The sequence below is a fragment of the Neodiprion virginianus genome, chromosome 1 (genome assembly GCF_021901495.1).
Source record: "Neodiprion virginianus isolate iyNeoVirg1 chromosome 1, iyNeoVirg1.1, whole genome shotgun sequence".
NCBI lineage: Eukaryota > Metazoa > Arthropoda > Insecta > Hymenoptera > Diprionidae > Neodiprion > Neodiprion virginianus.
The window spans coordinates 39,881,770-39,892,609 of NC_060877.1; positions in this window are offsets into that span (position 1 = coordinate 39,881,770).

A 10,840-nucleotide genomic window follows, 5' to 3' on the forward strand; every position below is an offset into this window, starting at 1 on the left:
CACTGTATTCGTAAATGATCGTATAATACACCCAAAACGTCGTAGGCCCCGTGTCTTGCGAATACAATAAAATTCCTACGATTTTTGATTATATTTTCAGCATGCCTTGGAACATTTTCCAATCATTTTCCGCGTCTATCGAATAATTAATTGCAGCCTTTTCCGATGAGTAGCAGGTTCTACAAGAGCGAAGTGAGAACTGAGCGAAACTGAAGAGTAAGTCGTTAAGGTTGCCTACGATTAGGTGCTTGGGGTAGTTGCTTGAGTTGCTAGCGATTAGGCGACTTGAGCCGTTGACCGTAAGACTGTTTACCTGACGTGCGTGCAGCAACTTTAGACTGTGCGCAATAGTTTTCGCTCATCAAGTCACGATGATATAAGGTCTGAATAAATTCATTCTAGGATTTTTCAACATCCGTTAAGACTTGAATGTGAAAAAAATAACCGGAACATCGCGTGTTCAACAGTAGCTAAAATACAACAACTTTCTTTCGTTTTCCAATTTTAACTTCTTGTTCACCCTGATTCTTAGTGGCTTAAGAACACGCGCAATCGTTTTTCTTTTATAATAAATTAGTAACCATAACGTACCCATGAAAGAATGCATATTAACGGTATGAAATATGCGTGAATGGTATCGCCCTATCCGTGATCTTGACACATTCGTATCTCAACTGGGACAGTTATAGAGCCTAAAAAAACCTCAGCCCGAACAATACTGAAGTATAGACCCTTCGGATCAAGCTCTCGGCCACTACAAAATATTCTTGAGGTGTAAATTATTCAAATATCAGCATCACAAGTTGGAAATCCCAGAATTTATTTTTCATCATAAGCTTATACTAACATATTATAATTATTTTGCATAGTACATTACACTTTATATAACCAAAAACAAGATGGGCACCACAAATATTTTAATGATTAGAAAACGAAATTATTACACTTGTCACAATGACAGTTTACTTCACTTTTGTGGCAGAATAACAATGCTGCTTGAACCAAATGAATCATCAATTTGAAATCCTTCATTTTGTTTGACGCGTTCTCCTAGTCGCGGGTTTATTTTATAAACAAACATTCTCACAGATAAACAATAGCGAACTTCATATTTTGTAACTATAAGGCTCGTTTAACCCCACAATAATCTGCACAAATATTTTGCTGCCATATTGCACTATTTGTAAACCGCACACGTTGTATCAAGGTCTTTAAGGGAGCTTTCCAGTGTGAAATTTTCAAAAAATCGATTTTTTTTTTTTTGCTTTATCGAATAGTATACACTCTTCCGAATATTCCCTGAAATTTTCATGCCGAAATTCAGATTATTTCGGTTACTGTACAGCATTTTTTGGAAGAAGGCAACGGAGCGCTACAGCTGCCGCGTCGGCCGTCTGCCCGTGCAATCGTTATTTCTATTGTCTCGTTCCTACCTGCACGTACATGAACTTGGCTCGCCAATTGTCGAAAATGTGAATTCGGACTATTGCATAATTTGCCGTTAATTAGCCGTAAATTAGTCGCGCGACTTATTTTTTTGTCGCACTCAATTTTCAAAAAAAAGCGGATGGCGTGCTAAATTCTTGAAAATCGATCAATCACTGTGTGTGGCAACTAGCCCCAAAGCACGTATTCTGCGGCAAGCAGATAGTAGAAATCGCTACGCAGTGTGCTGTGTCCACCTTCAATGAAGGTTACGACCCAATTTTAAAAATTTTGAAGACGATGGGATGCACGATAGGGCCGAGCGCCGCAGATTTCGCCGCTAAGTACAAGAATGCGCGCATCATCCAAGCAAACCGCCAGGCGTCCCTGGATAGCAAAGAGGCGAGGACAGCTCGTCGGACTGAACAATCCATTGAGCACGATCTTTTCGAAGAAGCAGAAGGGATATTGTACGGACCTGGCATCGCTGATTGACCGTAAGTAAACGATTTACCTAAAATTTCCTCACTTGAAACTTTGAACGCGTTTTTCGCGAAACAGCATTTTTCAAAACGGTGTCCAACTTGGAGGGCAGAGTTTTAAAGCTATCGAGTTGAATTTTTTACACAATGTTCTTAACGTCATTGTTTATCGTGCTATGGAAGCTTTTTTTTTTTTTTTGACATCTTCCTATTTTTTTGTAAAAAAAACTGCCAAAAAAAATGCTAAAATCGATACTTTTTGTTCAAACCGGCGCCATTTTTGCAAAAAAAAAAAAAAAGAAAAAAGCCTCCATAGCACGAAAGCCAATTATATACCGATCAATAATCTTTTTGTGTTTTTTGTTTCAGATCAAAATTGTGACCCCCAACGTGGACACCACATCCAAGTGCATTTTCTGCAACAATTGTTTCATCATTTTTATAGATATTAATTAATAAATAAATCGATCTTTAAAAAATTGTTTAGTATTCTTCAATACCCAATTAATATACAAAAAAAAACCAGACCGATTAGATTATTTTTTCTTTAAAAAAAAAAATCGCGAAAAACAGCGATTTTTCGGGCTGTCACACTGGAAAGCTCCCTTAAGTCAGGACGTCTTTATTAGATTGTTAGTCAATCCAGGTGGACTCGTTACATCCTTACCGACATTGCTATGTAGCTTCAAGGAATTGCATGGTGTTCTGACTTACAACGAATACTGACGCATGTGATATGTGACTTGGCGGGGGTTGAATATCGTACACTCCGAAAGTTATGAAGAAAATGAAATTTGGTTTCTACATTCAAAATGCAATATTATTTTATAAGATTTTCTGCCACACTCCATCGCCGGATTAATTACCTGTAAAAGAAAATCTATATCTACGAGGAGTTAGCATAATTCGTCCGCCGAGAGTAAAAAAACCCCATCTCAAAATTTCATTTAAAAACGTCGTATGTCCTTTGAGATCACTTCGGACATACGAATCATACAATGCTGTTGAAAAAAATTCTGAGATGGGATTTTGTTGATCAACCAAACTTTGAGATTAGGTTTTGTTGTACCAAATTCTAAGATAGGATGTTGCTCTTAGCTGCCGAATTGATTCTACAACATATTCGGTGAAAATATGATTTTAATATGGCAATAGCGATAAATTTAACTGTTGATTAGATAAGTACGTAAGCAAGCCAGTCGGTGTTATTAAAAACACCGGCAAATAAGAAATGCTCGTTCTTCGTTTCTAACTCTCATTCCTAACACTTCAAAATCCATTGTAAAATCACACAGGAATCTGCAGCAGCAGACCCCGCAGCCTTAATTGTCTGTCATGTTTTCTTCTAACCTCTTTTTACATGCGACCTGATTGCAGGCTTTTAAATTGTTCAGGTTTTAACAGAATATTTAAATTACAAAAAAACATTGAAAAATGTTTGGAGAGCACAAAAAATGGATTTATTTTTCTTTTTTCCCTAAAATTCCAACGACTTCCAATTGGATCGCGTCTCTGGGACCCGAGAGTCAAAATAATATAGTTGAATAGAAATATGAAAGGCATTTATTCGTTTACTCGAACCTTTGGAGTCGACATGTTTGTCAATAAACCTTGGCGTTATATGAGTAAGTCGCTCAATTTTCTATTGTGTGCACTGGCGTGGTTCTTCCTTAGCGTGTTGACGAATTTATCCCAGGCCGCCCCTCAAATCTACTGCAAATAATTGAAAAACAATTCCCTAATTTTTTCCAGATATTTATCTCACCTCTAACCCGTGCTCCGAAGAGGGTGGATTTCCCCATTTATAATACACGTGTTCCGGCCACATTTACCCGGTACATGTTTTTTCGAAATGCAAGTTGCAACGCACTATTCAAACTATCGTGGTCGCCGGTTACTGCGGCTCCGAATAATTTCTAGAAATGCGGTATAATTGAATGAAGCTAATTTAAAAACGACAGCTGATTTCAGATTTGACCGCAAAAAAATGAAATATACAAATATTATTTGAAAAGGTACACACATTCCCCGTTAATACAAATAGTATATTATGCATCTAGGGGAGAAATGCTTCCTTCCCGTGGTGCATAAGATATTTTCTACCGTACATGCATTGAAAACGAGTGAAAAGGCATGTTTGAAATTACAAATCACTTATTGTTAGGTTACGCCAGGCAGCTTACTCGGATACGAATAGTATAACATGGAGGATTCGATAGAGAGGAAAGTTGGAAAAATCATTCAAAGGGGTCCAGGGGGCGAAGATCTCAGATCGAAAAAAAACAAAAAATTGACCCAAAAATGAGTGTTCCTTTCATTTTCCACTGACGCCGATGAAAGCGAGGCTAGGACAATCAAAAGGGCTGCTTCGATTCTTAAACTACCCGTCATGGAAACATCGTACTCAATTGAGTTCTTCGCTAGGGGCAGTACTTTTGAGATTTATTTTATTGCTACGAGAGTTTTTTTCTACCTATGTCGCCAGAGTTTTTCTTACCTGTTGCCAGAGTTACCCCGTGGCGAGTTTTTTCCCTGTTTATTCTCCCGGACAGGATACTGTGACTTCCATACCGTTTCAGACGTTGGAAAACACGGGGTTTCAAGCACGTGCGGTAGAATAGAGCAATTATGTGCGCTTACACATACCTATTTTATCTTGTGAACTATATGTATGGACAAATGTCTGAATTGTAGTTTTCTGTAAAACTCGTCAGCAGCCGAAGCTACATTTCAGGTATCTGTATTGCTATTTCTGAAAAGATATTCTCATCTGAGATCCTTTTAGAAAAGGTACTATGGACCGTGAATGTAACTCAATTCGTTTGCCGATCTATAGGCGCTGAGCAGCGAGTTTCGAAGAAAACGCCTAGTAAGATGAGACGTGTAGTCACATATCAGTGGATGAGACTCATTAGTAATTGGGAAGAGTAACGCGAATGAGTTATTAGAGAGGCATATTGTTGCAATATATGAGGCAGACGCAATAACAAAGCGATTATTGAATGTGAACACGAACGGAAGATTAACTTGATAAAAAGGTGAATTATTTTAGAGAACGAAATATTGATAATTAAGTGACAATTATTTCCAATCTAGAAGACTTAATAAGGCTTGTATTGTACATGCGTATAATCACACATGTTCAAAGATTGCGAATCGTTGAACAAAAGTGCACGTCTTCAAATTCACTAAATACAAATTTAGTATAATGATGTAATCAATTACATGAAATGATTTGTTTTAATATATAATTGTTCGCATCCCTCAAACAATTTCAATTATACATATCTATTTAATATACTCATAACCATGTTATGCTTAATTCACTATATTCATATTATATGTATATCATACATAGTTACTTTTGATAATATAATTTGGTAATATGATAGAGTTATATAGATAATGGAAGACTTGACAGCATCCTTCGGATGCTTTAAAAGTATTTACCCAACACGCTCGATACTTTTTAGCTTCTTCCACATTTCAGTTCATAAATGTATCAGGTGTATTAGCCCTACACTCTCAGCGCATTCAATTTATCTTATTTTCACTCACATTCGTTCTTTCAGCTCAACTTCTCAGACCATATGTATGTATAGTATTGCAAGATTTAGTGTGAGGCGTCAAAAGTCTTGAAGATAAGTTGGTATTTCATATTCTTAGTAGTATTAGTATAGCAATAGCTGCGTAGTAATAACAACAATAGTCATTATAATTAATAATATGGTAGAAACAAATCAACAGTCAATTGCATATATTATAGATACGTATCATTTCATTCGTACGTACCTCACGACAAACTGAGCCAACCCTGCAGATAGCAAAAAAACATGTGAAAAATTCGAGACGTCGTCTCCGGATGATCGTACGTCCCGTTTTACGATGTTTAACCCTTAGCGGCCACATGGGTTAACTGATTACCCCACGTTGAAAAACCTAGTTGTACAAGACATATGGGTGTTTTAAGACTTCTAACCGATTGTTTCAAGTTTGTCGAAGAGTCAACAATTCTGATTATTTATATCGCACTTGTCTACTACCGGCAGATGTCGTTACATGTGTCAATTCCAAAGGTTTTAGACCTCTAATTTCACTTGTTCCGAGCCTGGGCCAACCAGTTACCCCGTGTGGCCGCTAAGGGTTGAGAAACATTTTATGATATAAAGACGGCGTGCCACGTCTTTTAGACATCGTACTATAACGAGACATAAAACAACCTGGAAACATTTTCTGGATAATATTTTCTCATGTTCCTTCACTCTGGGGACCCAACGGATCTGTACGCGGGACGAGCAGCTTCTTACAGTGCTAATTCAGTAGGGCCAAAACTGTTCAAAGAGGCACTACTAATTTAGTATATGTATAGATTTGCACAAACATAATCTACAATGTACGCTTGTGTAAAATACACGCGTGTTCCTTATACCTATACTGGTATGCCCATGACCAAGCCCAAGTCTTCGGAACCAGAAAGCCGAGGGTGGGAAGTCGCTCGATAACCGCTCAGCTTCGGCATAGATTTTGTCCGGTTATACAAATTTTTCAAACCAACGACATAAGTCAAAGCAGAATGGTCGAACTACAACTTGCTATAATTTGAAAACTATGTACACCTCCGACTTTACCAGTCACGTAACTTGAACCAAGTTTTTCATCAGGCCAAACTAACTGGCACGTCTTCTGTTATAGGTACGTATATACCTATAGGTGTATGTAACATGCCACTATTCCGCATACAATTGGAATTTCTTTGCAATTACGTAATTTATCGTCTACAACATATCTAATGAACATTACGAACAATATTTTTTACACAACTTGGAATTAGTATCTATAAAACAGGCCGTTGAAGAATTCTTCTCTCGGGAACGAATGCGTGTGAAGAAAATTAAGTATAAAAAAAAATTCAATGCAATCTTTCAAGAACGATGCAAATTCGGTCTCAAGATGTATTTCTAAGATCGTGAGTTTCGCTTGTTTAAAAAGTCGCTGATCTGAATGTTCTATGCGTCTTGAAAAATACTCTCTTGTGCTTCTAGCCTGGGGAAAAATATATTTTTAATTTCTGTCCTCATGGAATAACCAAGTTTGGCAGAATCAGCTCGGAGAAAAAGACTTGTAGTCTCATGAAATTCCGATAAGCTATTACGTATACAGCTGTATTCGCCGGTTACTGAAAAAAGTGACCTTTGAGCAATAGGGAGCTATTATAATGTAGGTTTCGAATAAAGTCGGCTGCGTTAGTTGCACTTGGATTCGGTAACCAATAAATGACCTTATCCGTCAATCCTTCGACGTTCATATGGCATTATCGATTTTTTCAAGTTCAAAAAAATTACTATTCATTTAGACGTAAGTGTGCATCGCCAGGACCTATTGGGATTACTCCTTGTACGTACGTGTGTGAGGTACAATTAACGTATCTACATACCTACATTATAATACATTCATCCGTGACAATCGAGTTAAAATCCATTGGTGGCAGTCATATTTCGCTACAACTCTATGATCAATAATTAGTGAAAATTAATATTTGTATAACTCACCCCGCCGGACTCTGACTTGAGGGTCTCTCATTTAATACCTAGGTAAACACTCGCTACTTAGGTATCTGTCGATATTGGTAAAAATTCTTAACCTCGTATTGTCTGTATAATAGATAATTCAATTTTTTTTTTTTCCTTTTTTTTCTCATATTAACAATAATTATACTTGCATAGCGGTAATAGTTGTAACTGTACAATATAAATACATACAGGGTGATTCTGGGCGGACGATAGCGCAAAAAGAAAAACACCTATAGTGTTTCTTGTTTCCGTTTAAGGGGGGGGTACACCATGCAAGCAAAAAAAAATACTGCAACTTTGCGATTTTTTTTTGAAAAAACGGATTTATTTATGAACATGCGGTCTTGAATACATTAATATATAAGTCTTTGAGAACTTTAAAAAATTTTTTTATTGTCGAAAAATTTCAAAATGGCGTCGTGACAGTTGGATCCCCAAAGCCGCTCGGAAAAATGGGGTGCGAGATTTGGTGGAGTCGTGGATAGTCCTAGAACACACAAATTACAAAAAATTAGTTGTATATTATGTTTTCTTGTCCACTACGTACCACTTTTTTGATATCGAGTCTGAAAAATTTTTTTTGACCGTTTGAAGTCGCAAAAACGTGGTCGAAAAATTGAAAAAAAAAAAAATCGTCACTTAAACAATCATAAAAAATTTTTGAGACTAGATATCAAAAAAGTGGTACGTAGTGGACAAGAAAACATAATATACAACTAATTTTTTGTAATTTGTGTGTTCTAGGACTATCCACGACTCCACCAAATCTCGCACCCCATTTTTCCGAGCGGCTTTGGGGATCCAACTGTCACGACGCCATTTTGAAATTTTTCGACAATAAAAAAATTTTTTAAAGTTCTCAAAGACTTATATATTAATGTATTCAAGACCGCATGTTCATAAATAAATCCGTTTTTTCAAAAAAAAATCGCAAAATTGCAGTATTTTTTTTTTGCTTGCATGGTGTACCCCCCCCTTAACTAGCAGTGCGAAAGTGGTTTGTTGCATCGGCAGGAAAAGTCTGCAGTAATTCTACCTATCGTGCAAGACAAACTGACACTCTTCCAACTTTTATCACCGATTGTTTATACCTATAGCGATCTGCTCTGACAGGGTACTATCAACATTGAGCAGCGTTAACATTGAGCAGCATTGTCATTGAGCAGGTATTATCGATATTAAGTGAAGCGGCATAGCACCACGCAGGCGTTTACCTCGAAACACCCTGTATTATGCTATACATATGTATTATATGTATACCAGATATATGTATATAATATACATGTCATATATGTATGTACCAAACACGTAGATATTGGTGAGGCGGACCCCTCCTAGCCGCTCTGTATAAGCTGTCTACTTGATGATAGCACTGATCGTTCTTGGATCGCCGCATGGGCGCATGCGTCCTTGAAATCCGTTTCACCAAATATTTACAGTATCGCGTTATTCTGATACGTTTCAGCTTTGCAGAACTGATTCATTCGCAAAACATACCTTATTTACGGATATATTATTTCAAGTTTCATCCTTATCGTATAGCAATACTTGTGATAAGTACGTAGATTACAATGTATACAATAACAATTATTGGGCCAAATGCATGAAACGACGGCAAACGTCCTCGCTCCGTTTTCACGCCTCAATCCACTTCCAGGACACTAACGAAAATCTGTCGTATCAGTTCAACACGAATTATTCTGACTTTTCATGCCCCGTCGATCAACTTCTATAATCATTTGCTTTCATTTCACTTATACAGCCAAGTTGATAGGTAGCTTTTGTAATCTCACTTAAATTTCTATGCACATACGAAGCAAAGTCTCGACCCGCGTCTAATTGTAAATAAAACTACCGAGATGGGTGGGCGATTCCCATACGTTTGTGTAATACGAGGTACTGATGCAGGTCTTGGAATACAAGGAATATACAGGTGTGAGGTGATTCATACAAATTTTCGCGCTATCACGTAGGAACTAAGATATTTTCTTTAACCAGGTTTGGGTCGACTATCCGATTCTTTTCAAATCATTCGCATATCACGGTTTTTGTAAAAAAAATACAAAAAAAAAAAAAAAATACTTGGCGAACACCGTTTAACCTTAAAGGGGTAAACTCGGAAGGTTGACACGGTCAACCCCACTCCATTTAATCTCTACTAGCCTTCGTTTTCCTAGCTTTGTTGACCTGCTGAACCGTACAGAGTAATTATATGCTTTACTCGTGCCGTTGATGTTCCGCATTAAATTGCGATGTATTGTGGTAGATATATATTGCGGTCAATATGATTATATCTGTCATTGTCATAATCGATCAGGTACTATATACCTTGCCCTTAGAGTAAACTGAAACATATACTACATACAATTTACTTATGCCATCCACATCTGATTCCGATAGCGTTTAGGAAAATCTGCTATGGTTGTGCGTTTGGAAAAACCCATTCAACTTATAACCTTATGTCTATAATGCTTTATCACGGTTTCCACTTTAACGCAGAAATTTGAGTATAATCCATTTCTCCGACACCGATTTACGTATGATAACTAAGTTGAGTCATTCTTGAGTTGAATAAAATCCTTTGAATAGTCAAAATGGATATACAATCTACGCGTCGTATATTTCTGTGGGTTGGTGTCTTGATGTAATAATCAGTATTTTCTGTAGGTAACTGATATTACAAGTGCCCAGCCGATTGTTGAGTACGATACTTCAAAATTCAATGCCTTGTCTTATACCTGTCTTATACTGTTGAGATCTTATTGAGTTATCATGCGACGAATTCACAGTCCAAAGTAATGACAGTCATCGACGTGTTAACTATTTACATTCATGGCTGACTTCCATTCGTCATAGTTTATTTCATCCAAACTCGATCAGAGATTCTCCCTACCTTTCTTGCAAAATTACACTGAAATTTTTCTTTTCTTCGCGAAATATTATTATAACAGAAGAAGAAAATTAATAAAAGCATTTTTGTATAAAAAAATCAGTGTAATTTGACCTTTTATGTGTAGGTGTAATGATTTTATCAGTCTGACAGTTCGAATATTATTGAAAGTTCACAATAATTCAGAAAGAAATAGTTCAAAATTGAAAATAAGAGCGGAACCAAAAAAAAAAAAAAATGTAATACTCAGGCGGATGAGGGAAAAAGTATGTGTGAGGGAAAAATCATATGCTACTTTTCTCCCGCTTGTGTGGTCAAGAAGTGAACCATTATCGTTGAGTAGGGAATAAAAAACTTTACAACCTTCGTTCGAAGCACTAATTCGGTACCTACTTTTATGATGAATCTAAGGTAAATGACCCTCACAACTCTTCACGCGCGACGGCAGTTTGAGAGATATCAATTAAGGCAAG